This window comes from Macrobrachium rosenbergii, chromosome 17 (assembly GCF_040412425.1).
Source record: "Macrobrachium rosenbergii isolate ZJJX-2024 chromosome 17, ASM4041242v1, whole genome shotgun sequence".
Lineage (NCBI taxonomy): Eukaryota > Metazoa > Arthropoda > Malacostraca > Decapoda > Palaemonidae > Macrobrachium > Macrobrachium rosenbergii.
Genome location: NC_089757.1, coordinates 12,052,706 through 12,069,563, shown reverse-complemented (window position 1 = coordinate 12,069,563; position 16,858 = coordinate 12,052,706). Strand labels below are relative to the sequence as shown.

The 16,858-nt window shown below is 34.9% G+C and overlaps 1 long non-coding RNA gene across 1 annotated transcript in view; it reads right to left on the bottom strand.

Annotated features, from left to right (window-relative positions):
• Positions 1–16,858, bottom strand: part of LOC136847737 (uncharacterized) — a 206,669-nt gene that overhangs the window by 92,996 nt on the left and 96,815 nt on the right. The gene's annotated exons all lie outside the window — the stretch shown is intronic.

Below are 16,858 nucleotides of genomic sequence, written 5' to 3'. Positions count from 1 at the left end.
TATATATATATATATATATATATATATATATATATATATATATATATATTCTTGACTTTTGTCAATTAAACACGCCTACTTTAGAGGCATTCTGGAGATAAACTATTAGTATAACTAAATTACATGTATTTACAATACAAAATCACAAGATAAGAAGGAATAAGGCAAGCCACTGGCGTCCTACTACAGCACATAAAATGAATAATAAACGTTAACTGGGTGCTGGGAATTACACTTCAGTGACACAGTTCACAAGGTTGCAATGGGAATTTCCTCAGTGCAACCAACAAGCATACTGTCGTGGCAGAGGGGTTCACAGGGGCAAGCACTCCTTTCTGCAATAGAGAAAGACATACGATCACTGGGTGAATTAACGGTAATAGCAAGGATAAAAGGCTAGTGCTGAGGGCGACAGAAATCCTCTTTTCATAAAACACTACTGAATAAACTTACGACACGAGTTTAATATGACAGGTCAGGTCTATTTGAGCATTGCACTTTGAAATGGAAATGTTTAGAAGAAGAAAAAGGCTAAGTGACTTCAACCTCAATTCCTTACTGCACCTTAATTCTGAAGAGATGGCTCCTGCAGTCGTACCAATGGAGGGACGGAGAGCAGGGGGGATTGGCACTGGATTTAAGATACTAGGACTGAGGCATTCAGCCACAGAGGGAAGTTAGCTCTGAAGGAGCAGGCAGTCAAGAGGTGTGACTCATTTGGCGGGTGCTCTGGTCTCTCCCCAAATCCCAGCGATGAAAGGCTATTTATCAGCTCCCAGGATTACTGGGCTTTTGATTACGGATGCATTCTGGGCACGTCCAACTTTCTCTTTGGGAGTAGGCTGGCCGGTTAAATGCACCCAACTTTCACTTTTGGCGAAGGCTGGCCGGTTAATCTGTGCTTCGAGCCATACAAAAGAAGTGGACGCCTCTGATCTGTGCCTTGGGTCATTCCAGCTCCTCCAAGTTTGGGCCAGTATATAGAACAAGAGGTTTAACGAAGTCACGGATCTCAAAAGAGGATTAAAAGCAACAAGGGAATTAGAATGAGACTGGAGGGGCAAATCTCTACGACCGACGGTCAGCTTGTCAGCAAAAAGGCTAAGTGACTGTAACCTCAATTCCTTACTGTACCTTAATTCTGAAGAGATGGCTCTTCCAGTCATACCAACAGAGGGACAGGGGGAGGGGGGATTGGTACTGCAGTTAAGATACTAGGACAGAGACAGCCACAGAGGGAAGTTAGCCTTGAAGGAGCGGCCAGTCAAGAGATGTGACTCGTTTGACAGCGCTCTGGTCTCTCCCCGAATTCCAGCGATGAAGGGCTATAAATTGCGTATATATACATATATATACGTGTATACATATACATATATATACAATATATATATATTACATATATATACGCGTGTGCATATAAATATATAATATATATATACACATATATATATGTATATATATATATATATATATATATATATATATATATATATATATATATATATATATATGAACTATCAACACATGAGCGCGTGTTTCACAAAAATAAATTTCTGACTCACATTGGGATCGAACCCTCATCTCTCAAATGAAAGGCCAGGTGAGTCAATTGGTAGCGCTCTGGCCTTTTATTTGAGAGATCAGGGTTCGATCCCCACGTAGCTCATTTAAATTATATATATATATATATATATATATATATATATATATATATATATATATATATATATATATATATATATAATATATATATATATATATATATATATAGAGAGAGAGAGAGAGAGAGAGAGAGAGAGAGAGAGAGAGATGAAGAGTACGTCTTGTTGTAAAATTCCTCACTGTATAAATAAACACCTTTATACAAAAGATAATCAGAACGAAACTGAAAATCAAATGGCTGTCAGTAACTTCCTAACACAGATACGTTTTTTTCCAACGAAAAACATTATACCCTTTGAAAGTGGAATATAGCCTTGCTAACCCAATATGCAAATGACAACGCAGGGAAATCGAATTATATTTTACATGAATAAATCCCACAGTCCATTAATAATAAATATTTTGTTTTTCAAAATTGTCACTGTAAAATACGTAGGTAAATATACGAAAAAAAAAAATTACGGTTGTTGTGCCATGTCCCGTACGCATGTTATATGCAATATTTAGAATAAAAGTAGAGTGTATTAATCTTGTAAACAGAAAAACAATATTACTCTGATTTGTGTTTTTCGTTTTTCATATTTCAACGAAATATAACAGAATCATCATTAATTCCTATTTAACTGTTTAACGTGTTCAATTTTACACAGTCGCTTTCCTCCAGCTTAATAACAATACCCCATTAACCTTCGTTCCAGAGGTCTGGTTTAAAGACATAATCACCTTATTACAAGGAACAGCGTGTACCTCTGGGTGTAACTCTTCCTCCTAAAATTTCATTGAAATCGGTGAACAGATTTATGAGTTATCTTAAGAACAGACAGGCAGACAAAGATAGCTGAGGCGTAATAGGTCTGATGGAGATAATTATTTTTACGTCAATCAAAAATAATTACATCATTACAAACCCGAGATGTTTGTGCTAGCCCAATTTATCCTGTGTAATTTTAGCCGTACTACGAATTAAACGCAAAATACTGAATATATAATCAGGTAAAACTATTTTCCAGAAAAGCAGATAACAGTGAGAGAGAGAGAGAGAGAGAGAGAGAGAGAGAGAGAGAGAGAGAGAGAGAGAGAGAGAGAGAGAGTAATTAAAATACTTTTAGTGTGTGGTAACACAGAGAAATGAAAAGTAGAAAAATTGTTTTAATATGTTTACTGAATGACATCATAATTAAACGAATGGTGCAACTGATGGACAGACAGACAGACACTCAAGACAGGAAAGAAGGAAGGAAGGAAGGAAGGAAGGAAGGAACGAAGGAAGGGAAGGATTGACTCACTCTCTCCCCAAAAAAATTTCTCCCCAATAAGAGGTACCGGTGACAGCAAGCCATAAGGGCGAGGAATGCTCCGTTCAGTGCAGTGACGAATGTGTGCGCTCTCAGTGACCTCCGCGGTCAAGCTCTTTGCTGATTTAATAATAATCATTACTGAAGCCTCAAACACCTTTAATAATTAAGCAGGCGCATTCCACTACGATCGACTTAATACTACGGTTGTACATTTTACTATCAAAAGGTTACAGAGATCAAATGAAGAAAAATATGAGGTTTGTTCTAAGTCGGAGTTAAATTGGAAGTAGTCGTATAAAGGTTCTGTTTGTCCATTTCCCACAATACACAAAAACTCTCTCTCTCTCTCTCTCTCTCTCTCTCTCTCTCTCTCTCTCTCTCTCTCTCTCTCTCTCTCTCAAGGAAACATATAGATAGAATTTGAATAAAAATGCATAAGCATGACCATTGCACAAATGCTCTTCCATATAATTCTTGGAAAACTAAACTTACATCACTTGGAATTTCACCTAAACTCGGCAATTTCATATATCGTAGCATTATTGTCTTATTCACAAGATATGATGAAAAGAGAAAATTAAATAGATATATTACTGTGTTTAATTTTCTGTAATCGCCAAAATTTTCTGTTATCGCCAACAAAATCTTAATTAGAACTGAATTGATTCCGGCTTCCATATATTCAACATTCTCACGGATCCCTTTCCTTATAAAGTCCTTTACATAAGAAAACGAAATTAAAGTAAAACTGTAATGTTTCCAAAATATATTATCGCATCTAATTATCACGTTTTATATCGTTTTGTTTTCCGACGCACGACCAAGCGAAAATGGAGTGAAAGAAAAATGTGATACTCAAACAATACATTTGACTTGAGATTGATTAGGAATTTCTAAACATAACAGTTTCCTTAAATATGTATTTGTGAATAATTTCCAAAGACTTAGTTCACATTAAATGATTGCTTTTCATTGCAATTTCATTTTAAAAAATCCCAAAACTGGTCTTTTTGGTCTCCCAAGTGTGACAAAAGCTAACAGAATAAAAATAAAGGTGAGAGATGTATCAGAATTCATACTATGAAAATAAGTTATTTGTTTGACAGCTATTTTCGTTTGGATGAAACGTATGCAAAGTAGACCCGTGGCTTTAGCCTGAGCTTTGTTTATCTGGCTACACCCGATGAACAGTAAATCGGCCACCTCGAAAAGCTATAGTTTATTTAATCCAAAGCCAGCTTCACTCGGATCCGTCATGATTCCACTCCCATTTCCATGGTATTTTTGAAAGTAGGTGTAATGAATGGAATGAGATTCATACATGGAAAGTATATTTTGATTTCCCAACGTGGTCATTTGCATATTGGGTTGACAAAGCTGTTGCCTAATTTCGGGAGGAATTAGGCGTCCTTGGATATTCGTTGGAATCTGTTATAAAAAGCTTCAGCTCTTTTAATGTCTTTGACAGCGGAAAATTGACCTCTTGTCCAGAGACTTATTTGTTGATTAATATTGACTGAAATTAAGCGGTTTTTTGAAGGGAAAATCCGTGCAAAATGCATTTTTGTTATATGAAAATATTGTTAATTTTCCAAAAGCGTTATTATTCATAATATACTAAGTCATTAAACTTTTTAGAGAAAACACAAGATGAAAATACAGATTTCAAACAAAAATATTTGCAATATAATTAAAGATTTCAAAGTTTTAGCTTTATTGCAATGTAAATACGCGAAAAAAATCGTGTTATAAAAGTGAGTAACGGATTACAAGTTCCCAAAAATCACAACATGTAGTAATGACAATCGCGTTTATTTGACAATATATAGTGTTACGCACCATTACTTTAAGAATTTCCCCTTAATTAAATCCGGAATAAACCGAAAAACAACAAACATATGATCTGAGTGCTAACTAGAATACTCAGGATAATTCTGTAAACTCTTAAAGTCCATTATCTAAGTCATCAATAAATACTGTTGATGGTGAAGAGCCGTATATATTTAAACAGTGAAATGTTATTAAAAATTAACAGATAACTATATTTACCCTAATCAGTTAATAATTAATTAATTTTGAAAAAATCACAGGGTTGTGCAAACCAATAAGACAGATAACTCAATGGGACAGGTAACCCAATGGGACACGCATCCCCAAAGGACAAGTGATCCGCTGAGACAGGTAACTCAGTGGGGCAGGTAACCTAATGGGACAAGTATCCCAAAGGGACAGGTAATCCACTGAGACAGATAACCCAATGGGAAAAGTATCTCGGAGGCACGAGTAACCCACTGAGACAGGTAACCCAGTGGGCCAGGTAACCCAATGGGACAAGTATCCCAAAGGGACAGGTAACCCACTGAGACAGGTAACCTAGTGGGACACGTAACCTAATGGGACAGGTAACTCAATGAGACAGGTAACCCATTGGGACAGGTCACTGAATGGGACAAGTATTCCATACGGACAGGTAACGCACCGAGACATGTAACCTGGAGGGACAGGTAACCTAATGGGACTAGTAACTCAATGGGACAGGTAACTCAATAGGACAGGTAACCCAATGGGACAGGCAATGGGACAGGCAACCCAATGGGAAGGGCTCCCAAGTGTCTTTACTTGGCCGGCTCAGAAAATAGAGAGAGAGAGGGAGAGAGAAAGAGAGAAGGGGTTAGAAAAAAAAATTGAGGCTTAGCTACAGGGGGAGCGACAGACTTGCTCCTTCGAAGTATAGTAAGTTATGATTAAGGGAAAACGGAACCAGGAGGAAAAAGAAAGAAAATTCCGAAATTCTGCAGCGGAGGAAAAGGAAAAGATTCTCCATTTTCTCTTGTCGGAGAGTCTATTTACCGACTTTCACATTCAGTGACCGCAGCAACAAGGTCTGAAATAATAAAGGGGCTGTTTGATAGAAATTAAAACTCAGACGAAAACCCTGCGGCATAAAAACAACTCTTTTCGTCGTTAACGACATTTCTCGTTAAAGTTTTTAGATAAATCTTCGTTTTGGGGAGGATTGGATGAAGGAGACCATCTTCAAAATTCTCACTCAAAAAGCTCTTAAAACTGATGAATGAAGCAGACGTTATACTTCTGTGATCCATCTTCCTAGAGACGCAAGGAAGAAGTTTTGTTTACGGTCATGAGCGCCCGCTGGAAAAGTGCTGATCAACGAAAACGTGAAGTGGGGGTGATGAAGAGAGGGACTCACTTGAGATTTCATTTCAGATAATCCTTCATTTACTGAGAAGAAAAGAATACAAGTTGATAAACACCCACTACATCTATCTATCTATGATATATATATATATATATATATATATATATATATATATATATATATATATATATATATATTTGTGTGTGTGTACTAATAAGTATGTTTATACTGTACAATTGCAGAGTGTGAGTAAACGTGCAATTTCCGCCTTCATTAACTTTTCTAATACCCCTCATAATTTAATAACATTTAATATATCATCAACTTCAGCCAAAAGGGCCATGAATAAAATCTTCTCGCTTCTTTTTGAAATGTCTATATCATTTTCTTGTGGTGCTTAGGAGAGAACTCTTGAAAATGCAAGCGAAGGAGTTATAGACTGAGCCTTCCACGAATCACATTTTAACTACTAGGATTTCTTGGACAATCAGTCTTTCTTCTCTTCCTCTTTTTTTTATTTCTCAGTGTTTCTGAATAGCTTCTTCAATCTAATTCAACTCTTCAATGCCAGTCATGTTAAGAAACTCTCTCTCTCTCTCTCTCTCTCTCTCTCTCTCTCTCCCAAGTTTAAGAATTTTTTTTTTTGTTTTTCATAACAAAAAAGGTTAAGATAAGCGGACTTTATGCAAGAGGGCCAATGTGCAGCTAGTAATTAGAATTGAGAAATTAGTCTGTCCATTACTCAAAAAGTTAAACTTTTTCGTACTACAGCAAAGGAACACGTTTAATATGAAAGTTGGTCAGCGATTAACATCTCAAAAGTATATCAATTCACCTCAGAAACAAGGGTTTAAGAGTAATTATTCTGGGACCAGAGTTCAGCTCTAAAAATGGCAATCTACATTATTTATGTCCCAATAACTCTCTTAGATAATTTTTTTTGTCGTTAATAAATGATTTAGAAAGATGAGTGAATTTCCTGGATGAAAAAATTACGGTCTACTAGTCGTTCACCTTCATTTTTCATTTGACGGTCACTTTCAACATTTAGGAATCTTAATGTTAAATTTGGCAACGATATCCAGACTCACTTGCATCGCATCACAATAGACGCCACGGCGTGGAACCGATTTTCCAAATATTTGTTGTTATTTTCAACGCAAAGTGGATGCCACTTCCGGAAGTGGACCCTTCCAGAAGACATCGCCGATGATGCATTCTTTAGATAGCGATGAAAATTCTGACATTTCCCGTAATCTGGAACTTATCAGGATCTTTCTTTTAAAAAAATCCAGATAATGCAATTTCTGGACACCGAGGCAAACGATGAACTTTTCCAAGAACTTTCATGAATAAAAAAACTTCAGATACTGCATTCTCTGAACACCGATTAAATTGCTGGACTTTTCCATAACCTGGAACTTATCCGGAATTTTGTTAGAAAAAAAAAAAACTGAAAATGGATTCCCTGTACACCGATAAAAACGCTGAGCTTTTCAGGAACTTTATAAGAAAAAATACTTCCAGATAATGCACTCTCTGAGTAACAATAAAAACGCTGATCTTTTAAATAATCCGGAACTTATCCGTAACTTTCTTTAAAACATAAAACCCAGATAATGCACTTTTCTGAATATGGATGAAAACGCTGCACACCAATGGAGACGGTGAATGAATTCTTCATTAATCACCAATAACCCACCATTATTGAACTCGCTTTACTTAAACCCAATGAGAATTGTTACAAGATAAGTGCTCCTACACTGACCAGGATTCGAACCTAAGGGTTTTTTGGCTTAGAAACAGGTTGACAGTGAATTAATGCATTCAAGGCATCAATAAGGATATGTGATGATTTTGACGTCGTTATACATTTACCTGTCGAATTTAAGTCACCGTAGCTCTAACCCCAAAAGGTCATTGGAAAATGTAGTTGCTATTCTCTTTTTGTGGGTATGTTGTTTCCAAGATCAATTAATTTATATATGAATGCGTTATGACTAAACACTTGGAAGTGTGAAAACATCATGCGTAAAATGAGTGACAAATTACCATATACACATATATTAAGTCTTTTGGGTGAACTCTTTTATATCCGGTGCAGGTGCATTTATGTTGACGTTGGTGGTTTCCACAGTTGGATACATCGCGTCAGGTTTTAATAAAATGATAGAGAGAATGTGACAGATTGATCTTTTAACATTGAAACGGTGTCATCACGGGGGTTCATTGAGTGCTGTGCATGGATGGTATATTATGAAAGGAACATACAATGGCCATTGACTTTTGCGGCTGGATTCGCTCTTTGTGCAGTGTTAGTGGATAAGAACAGCCACTGCGAGACTCTTTATATGCGGCCATAGACTTTAAGATACGTTATTAACATTTATTTTTATCCATACATTATGGTACCCAGTTTGTGTCGTCGCAGAGAAACTCCTCTGTTTCTCCGTTACATTTCTCCATTTTGTTCTCCATTATATTTTTCTGTTTTAAATGTCTTTTCTTTATACACCATATCAGGTTTTAATATATGATATATTTCCTAACAGAAACTTTATTTTTTGTTTGTTCTTTAACATACGATGACATTTATTTTGATCTAGAATAATTATGACCTGTTTATTTTGTTTGATGACCAGGGTGTTAGTCACTAGTATTGGAGGAAGAAGGAAATAATAATAATAATAATAATAATAATAATAATAATAATAATAATAATAATAATAATTTCAAAACAATATAAGTTATAAGAAAATTATACTGTTACTTGCATGACATGGCTAATAATAATAATAATAATAATAATAATAATAATAATAATAATAATAATAATAATAATAACTGATATAATAATAGTGATACATTTGTTTTTACAGTAAGTCATAACGTGAAGAACTGTAGCACTAATGATGGTAGTCCATGAAAAGGAACTGCACTGTCATTCCTTGCCTAGAGCTGCCATAACCTTTACTCATTCTCAGAATATTTCAGAACAACTCATTCTCCCCAACAGGGTCTTTCTCACAACCGACAACCGTCTTTTAACATCATATTGATAACGAAACCCAAAAAGACACTTTCGCTATAACGGGGGAGGAACAAACAGAAAGGGGAAAAGGATAAATGAAGAAAACGGCATCAAATGCGAGAGATGAAGATATGAGTCAAGTAAAGGAAGTTGAGGTTTTTTATTTTTTTATTCATGTCTATTTTTATGCAAGGAAAGATGGTGGTGCATTGTTCACGAGTTGAAGCTCAATTAAGGAGAGAGAGAGTGTGTATATATATATATATATATATATATATATATATATATATATATATATATATATACATATATGTATATACAGTATATACATACATATATATAAATATATGTATATATATATATATATATATATATATATATATATATATATATATATATATATATAATATATATATATATATATATATATATATATATATATATATATATATATATATATATATATATATATAATAGCGAGTAAACGGAAAGGTGATGTGAAACACACAGAAACATTATGTTTACCAAACAAAGAAATAAGAAAAAATCCTATCCACCTCCGTCTCGCTCTCTCTCTCTCTCTCTCTCTCTCTCTCTCTCTCTCTTCTGCTATAAAACCCAACATAATTTCCGGCATGGACGTCAACGTCCCTCTTTACTCCTGCGGCAGGACACAATAGAAAAGTCTTTTTAAAGTAAAATCGTCGAAGTTACCGTAGCCATAGCGACCCTGGAATTCCTCAAGTTCTTTCTTACACCCCAATTACCGAAGGTGAGAAAGTGGCGCCGTTCAACAGAGTTCAAGAGCCGTTATGTGTTTCAGTTTTTTTATTGCTGGAGAACGCGTTCATAAGTAATTAAATTCATTTCATTTCTCCGATGTTTTCTATAATGTTTATAATTCATAGCCTTCGTCAATTTTATTTTTCATTCTTTCATAACCTTCATGAAGTGTGTTTTTTATGAGTGTTTGTTTGTAAAAGCAATTTAATTTTTTTGTTATGTGTTTATTTTGTTTTCATTGTACGTAACTTTAATTGTCGTGTCTACATGATTTTTAAATTTATCCGTCAACCATCTGACCAGTTGAAGATTATAACTTTTTTGGGACTTTCTACACTAGGCATTAGATTAATAAGAAATAGCCTTAAAGCCAACAACGGAAGATGTGAGTGAACTATTCATTCGTGAAAACACGTTTTGTGTATATATATATTTTTTTATTTTCAAAGTCAAAACGTTTTGTGAACATATTTTTCTTCTGGAGAAAGTAACTTTAGATGTTTCACTTCTTAGACTCCAGGCCAAAGTCAGTGCCGTAGATTTTTCGAAGAAAAATGACACTTGCAAATCACTGTTAAACATCCAAGTCGTAATCGCAAAAAATGTTAAAATAAATGCGTTCATTGTCATTGCTCCGATTCCCTTTATCGCTGATTTTTCTATCCTGTTTATATCTGTGATTTTAGTTCTTGCAACGTTTGTCAAACAGATATATTACTTCTCTTCTATTGCAACCACTTTCTGTCGCAGTTTTATCATTGATTTTAAATGAGTCCCTCAGAAAAACTGACATAAGCAAAACTCAATAACAAAGGGAGAATTAAGTCATCAAATACGGGAAACTAAGCTCAAGTTTGGGTCGCGGTACCGATAAAACTGCAGTTGAATTAGATTTGCATAAACTTCGTGTCATTGACCTCTGCCAGGAGAATGAAGTGACATTTGGATAGCCATTTTCCGTTGTAATTAAATAGACTTACCACGGGATTACACGTAAGAGGGGAAACCGTGCCCATCGTATGTAAGAGGGGAATGATTTTACGGGGCACGCAAGAGAGGAAAAGCAATAGTTGGAAAGGTGGTGAGGTAAATAAAGAGAGGGGAATGTCACAGAAGGAAAAGGGGGAAAACAAATGCAATGAAAGGGAAAGAGTGGAAGTGTCTCCAAGATAAGTGGAAAACTTGTGAAAAAAAAACTTTATGACGATCATGATTTTTGGAAGTGCAAGGATCCAGAGCTTTTTAATTTATTATATTAAAGACAATTTAGGTTCGTCCCAATTTATCTTAATCCAGTTCTTATATAACGACCCTACAATGTAAAATTGGATATTCATAATTCAGAACAAACTTTGCAACAACAGGTTGATCTTTGTTTTGGTGGGTTTTTCCGAGTCAGGAGATCCACACCAAGTTTCCTACTCAATTTTACAACATAACCCCCACTTATAGGCCGCCATTGTGCAAGGGCCGTCCTATACCAACCACAGCCATAATCTTCAAGGCATTCTTGTAACTCATGACACCTGACAAGAAACTCCTTTTTTCGTGATCAGAGACAACAATAATATTGCCTTTTTACGCGGAGGATACGCATCCGTCCAGGATTACTTGTATAAAGAACCACTTTGCTGTTTTTTTTTTTTTTTTTTACATTTTGTGGGAAGAGGACTGACCGGAAATCTTTCTCATTAGTGTATTTCAATTCAACCCTGGTTGGCTGTGAGCCGCAGAAGCTTCCACTAATCACGTTCAATTTCAATAAGATCTGCTGCGGGTATTTACCGTCAGCCCCAAAAGCAGACTATATCTAGCTTTACAAACAGTTATAATATACCATGAAAACCGTAATAATATGCTTTGTGTCGAAGAACACCACCCAGATGTATAAAAGCATATATATAGATTTAATAGATATACAAGTGAAATAAATGATGAATGCAGTTAGGTAAAGATAGTCCACAAGCCCTTAAATCATCGTCTGTCAGATAATTGACTTGGTTGCTAAATGACAAAGAAAAGCTTTGAAATTTGGACATTAACTTTAAAACTAGGGCCTGGAAACATAATACAAACGCTTAATAGAACTAAATGTAATGTAAATGCTTGAGGGAAAATTTTATGCACCCAACATTCTATTTCTTCCCAAAACTGTTATTTTATCCCCTCGACGCCTTTATTCGCTTTTCGCCTTCCACGCAGTTTTCCTAACGTTTTCTCTCCCCCTTTAACTAGTCACTTATATTCTTCCGCTTTAAGCCTTTCTCATATTTTCTGCTTGTTCGGGTAGAAAAATACGTTATGTCTCCATTAGCTTTCAAATTCTATGGGTCTTTTTCTCTTTGGTTCCATGATAATCTAATGTAAATTTAGGGCAAGATGGCTCAGTTACAAAGACAGAATTACACATATTCTAGTCACCAAACAATATTTAAAAAAAATGTAAAATAAACATGGAACAGTAACTAAGGGAGAAACACTAACATTTTGACTACCAGATAAATAAAGACAATACTGAAAAAATAAAAATATAAATGTAAACAAAACTTGGATCGATAACAGAGGAAGACAAAATCTTAAGTTTTAGCTATCAGGAAAATGAAATGAAAAATGAAACTTTATATGACTCACATATAAAGTTTTATTCTTAATCTTGTATTCATTTTTCCTCATCCGGTTGAGTACCTTATTGGAGCTCTTATGACTGCAACATTAACTAATAATAATAATAATAATAATAATAATAATAATAATAATAATAATAATAATAATAATAATGATAATAACAGGAGGAACATAATGATGAAACATTCAAGTTCTCATACGAAGGAAACAACCCTTGAGCCTAGGTAAAATGGCTCAGATAAAATTACAATTAAATCATACTGACCCAATTCAACTTAAACCAAACAGACTCAGTTACTTTAGATCAAACTGACAGATTTACAATAATACCAACCTAATACAATTATATGAAATTCCTACAAAAATTACAATTAAATCAAGTTGTTGCAATAACAATGAACCCAAGCTGACAAATAAAATTAAATCAATTTCTCACTATTACAATTAAATCAAACCGACTCAATTACAATTACTGTAAATTGACGCAAACTCCATTCCAGTGACTTTTGGAGGAGAAATAAGTGACATCTGAACAGTCAGCTTCTGCGGTAATTAAATAGACCGACCGCGGGATTACACGTAAGAGGGGAAACTGTCCTCAATTTACATTGCATGGAGGGGAGGAGGGGAAATATAGGGTGGGGAATATTAGGAAGGTTCTACAGTAAATAAAGATAGGGAGAAAAGCAACGGATGAAAATGGGAAAACAAATGCAATGGAAAGGGGGCAGCGAGAGAGAGAGAGAGAGAGAGAGAGAGAGAGAGAGAGAGAGAGAGAGAGAGAGAGAGATTCTATTGCACAAGAGGGAAAACTCGCGCATTTGACAAAAATAATTCTTCGACTGCAATATCCTATTTTTTAGTTTTTTTAGTTTTTTGAAAAGAAAACTATTGTGCCGGCTTAGTCTGTCCGTCCGAACTTTTTTCTGTCCGCACCTTTTCTGTCCGCACTTTTTCAGTCCGTCCTCAGATCTTAAAGACTACTAAGGCTAGAGGGCTGCAAACTGATATGTTGATCATTCATCCCCCCCCCCCCCCGCCAACGTCATCAAACATACCAAATTGCAGCCCTCTGGACTCAGTAGTTTTTATTTTATTTAGGTTAAAGTTAGCCGTAATCGTTCTTTTGGCAACACAACATCACAGGCCACCACGGCCGGCTGAGAGTTTTATGGGCCGCGGCTCATACAGCATTATACCGAGACCACTGAAAGATAGATCTGTTTTCGGTGGCATTGATTATAAGCTGTACAGAAAACTCGAAAAACACATTTTGTACTTGTTTTTTAATTGTTCATTACCGAACAGGATAATCATTTACGACTTCTTAACTCGAATAAACATCTTGACAAACTAATACCACTAATCTCGATAGTTGTTTACTTTTAAATCTATATTTTTTTAAAATACAAAAGATAAAAAATAATGGTAACTAAAATACTGCCCGATATCTTATTTTTTTTCCTATATTTTAAATTCTTCCATAAAAGCTACCGTTAAATATTGTGGTCTTTGCTTAAAAATACAATGCTGTGATTAAACTGTATTTTGAAAATCCACAACTATATATATCAGTCAATTGTATTGCTTGTAAAAGTTAAAAACGAAGACTTTCGAACACCTGAAGAGTGTTCCTCCTCTGTTTTTTAACCTAAACACTGAATCGAAAGCCTTTCTTTTTAACCTTTACAAATAATAAAATTTATTATTGCAATTGTGGATCTTTAATACACAATATGGTCTTTCCTTATACAATGATGTTGGGTGATCAGAGTCCAGAGGCCCACACCAGGCCTCTTATCCCCTTTAACGATGAACATCATCTATGGGTTGCCTTTTGGCATGGGCTCTTGCTAGCAAAGGCCTGCTTAACCTAGAACAAAGAGGTGAATGCTTTATGTTATAATAGTCGTATGAATGTGACATTAAGTATCTTAGTTGTAATTTCTGGTATAGGATTACACTGTATGATCTGCTAAAATATTTTCTTACTTCACACTTCATATTCAAGATTCATAAAACTAATTTTGCAATATCAATTTATACTACTGGCTTATGTGCCCACAAGGTACACCAAAACGAAAGGTTCACTCTATACTTGGGTACAGCAAACGAAAGCTGAGTCTTCTGATTCTGCAAAGTCATGTAGTTTTCTGCCCCCAGTGGCTCCATGTCAAGGTCTGGAGAATATTTCTTTAGCCTTGATCCAAGTAACACTGACAGGGGTATCTAACCGGAGATAAAATCGTGCTAACTTCAAAAAATAGGTTACCATTTTTTGTAAGATCTGTCTGCGTACCGTTCCCTCAAGGTACTTATTTGATCATATTTCAAGCCACTACGTTCGGGAAAGAAAGATAAGCAAAGCTACCACTGAATTTTGTAAATCATATTGAATTATTATGAAGACTCACAGGTTCTCAAGAAATACACGGTTAATTAAAATTTCTTGACCTCCACTTGTCCACAATATCTGTCTATCTATCTATCTATCTATCTATCTATCTATCCTCAAAATCTGCCTAAGCAATAAGAACATATTAACTAAAGAAAAAAGAATTGATCTTCATTTAATTCAATATAGTAAAACTAGATATAGTAACTCTAACCTGGATAACTAAAACGTTTATTGGCCTGGAAACAAATCTCGTTGAAGTCTCTCTAATCAACCGACCTTATGAGTGTTGGATTATTATATTGCAAAGAGTAATAAAACTGCCGTATTTGCATCGTATTGGATTTAGTTCCAATTTGTCGCTGCGATGAATCGTTGAAATCGAGATAAACTCTTAAATTGGAATCGGTCTGAAGAACCTGCTTTCTGCTTGAATCTTTCATTGCTTCCATACTTTAAGCATTACCTATCTAGTGTTTCGTAAATCCATATAAAATGTAACAAATATATTATCGACTGAAACAGATGAAAATAACGGTAAAAATCGAAAATATTTATAAAGAAGAGTGTACTGGTATTTTAAGAAGTTTTTTGGTATCTCAGTCATGCAAACATTTCTGTAACAAACTAACATTTTTTTTTTTTTGTACATAAAACCTGTCGGTTCAAAACAAACCAACTACGGAATCCGACAAGAAAGGTTTTGCAAGTTGTTTGTTTATGAAAAAAGTGCTATAAAAAAACCCATACGAAAGAAAAGTTTTCACGGAACTTGCCAGCCGAAAATTGAAATAAAAATTCAGAGGAAAAAATCACGCAAGAAAACTACATACTTCTGTACATCTTACAAATCGGCAATTGCAATTATATCCAATTTGGATTCGTCTTAACATCATTCAATTTTAAATCCAAAAGAGGCATTAATTCTACTTCTTCAATCAGCATGATTCCTGAGAGCACAGAGTGAATTCAATTTTCGCCTGAGGGGAGAGAGAGAGAGAGAGAGAGAGAGAGAGAGAGAGAGAGAGAGAGAGAGAGAGAGAGAGAGAGAGAATTTTATGGAAAGTAAAGGAGAGACCTCCGAGGAAAAGTACTGAGTGGTACAAAGGGCAGCCTCTTTGATATTCAAAACAGATCTCCCTAGTGGCACCATTGGGATGGTGAAGACCCACAAGATTTCGATATTCGAACCGAATTTAATCCTTTTCCACATAAGGAAAGAAAGGAAGTGTATTTTCTCCCTTTTGCAAGATTGGGAAATAAGTCGGTAATGCAATTCCAAACCAATTTTTGTATACTGCTGTTTCTGGCGGATAATATTCATGTTGTAAATATGAAAACAGAGAACAGGAGTAGAAGAAGAAAAATACTAATGTAAAGGAGAGAAAGTCAAGAAAGTTACGGAAAAGAGAAGGAAAATCCCTCACTGTCATCACCATCATCATCACTTGAAATTGTAGGAAATACGTAAGATAAAACCCGAATCAGGAAATCACATTTCTTTTGTAAAATGAAACAAAAGGTAAGACTGAGGTTGCTTTTCCTCTATAATGTAATGAAACGGATGATGGAAAAAGTATTCCGTCGTGTGCCTTATATGGCAATGTGCTTTTCTGAACAATGCACTTAAACTTTTGTTATTTCTTTGTTTCAAGAAAACGTCGGTAAACCCATGCATATGGTTTATCCTCACGTCTAAATGCGACATTTGTTGTCAGAACAGAGAAAGAAATTCATGAATTAATCTGTTATATAAAACATATATATATACATTTATACATATATATATATATATATATATATATATATATATATATATATATATATATATATATATATATATATATATATATATATATATATGTATGTAAAATATACATACATTTTCTTATAATATATTAGTA